The sequence below is a fragment of the Papio anubis genome, unplaced genomic scaffold (assembly GCF_008728515.1).
Source record: "Papio anubis isolate 15944 unplaced genomic scaffold, Panubis1.0 scaffold621, whole genome shotgun sequence".
NCBI classification, from domain to species: Eukaryota; Metazoa; Chordata; class Mammalia; order Primates; family Cercopithecidae; genus Papio; species Papio anubis.
Window position 1 is genome coordinate 38483 of NW_022166431.1, and position 1367 is coordinate 39849.

Below are 1367 nucleotides of genomic sequence, written 5' to 3' on the forward strand. Positions count from 1 at the left end.
CCTCAAAATGCTCGCACCTTCAGATGGAACATTAACAACCTCAAACGTTTTTCGGTTTTGCCCTTTGCAAGTTGAACTCCTGGCATGAGTGTGTCTCTCAATATTTGCACACATTGAGTTGACAAACTTCTATTTCTTCTACATCTTCCAACTACTAAGATTTCTGAAAATTCTAAAATTTTCTCCCTTCAAACTGGATCCTCATCAACTCATTGTGTTAGGTAAATACTCCAAGTATGATGGGATATGTAAAGACACATCGCAGTTTTTGCTATTTATGTTTTATTTTATTTTAATTATCAAAAATAAAGATGAAGCCTCACTATTTTTCACAGGATGATCTCAATCTCCTGGGTTCACATAATCTTCCCACCTCAGCATCTCAAATTTCTCAGATTATACGTGTAAGCTACTTTGCCTGGACATTACTTATTTTAACGTTTTAATAGCATTTTTGTTTTGAAATAAGTGTAATTCAGGTGCTGGAAAAATTTACTCCTCAGACTCCTCTGCAGCAGCTCCAGGGCTGACATCTGTGTTGAGTGGGTTTTGGGCCTGCCCTGCAGCTCTGCCCTCACCCTGCAGGGGAGGGTGCTGTTTGGGCTTACAGAGCATATTCTCCCAATGTCGCTCTCCCAGAGTGAAGGGGCTGTCCCCTGTTCACAATGCTCTTTCAGCAGCATCTAATGATTTTAAAATTGTCTCTTGAAACAGTGATTTGTCATTACTATACCCAGTAAACTGCAGTGACAGCCCAAGCACAGATTCTATGAAACCACTAGAGTCTCTTTCCTGGGACTGTCAGATGCATTGACAATGAAAGTCCAGAAACTTTAAGAGAATTCTTAGGAGCCTCTTATTTATTTTAGAATTCTCTATTCAAAATCACACCAAATGGTATCTCCACAGAGAGAACTACATGGCCCAAAGCTCACAAAAATTAAAACACACATGTACACACACACACACACGCACATATACACACACAGTTGTATGGCTGAGTTTTACAGTAATTGGCTCCTGATTTTGGATTTTTCCTAGTGTAAACCAAAGGTTTCTGAGAGAGATGTCAATCAAATTAAAATTAATTTTGCCAAACTCACGGCATGCCTGGGAGAAAAATAAAAGTAATCACAAAAACTGTGTGTTCAGTGCTGCTCCCCAAAGACGATTTTTATGGCTTTCAATATATAAAGGGAAAAAGCTGGAAAGAGGGGTAAAGGGGATTATATGAACATTTACATGTTGTAATGAAAAAGAAGCATATAGGGAAATAGAAAATCAAGTGGTTCTCCTGCGCTACATATTTCAATGACAAACAAATTGTAACTATCTGTGAAAATATTTAAATTTTCATTTCTAGCTGT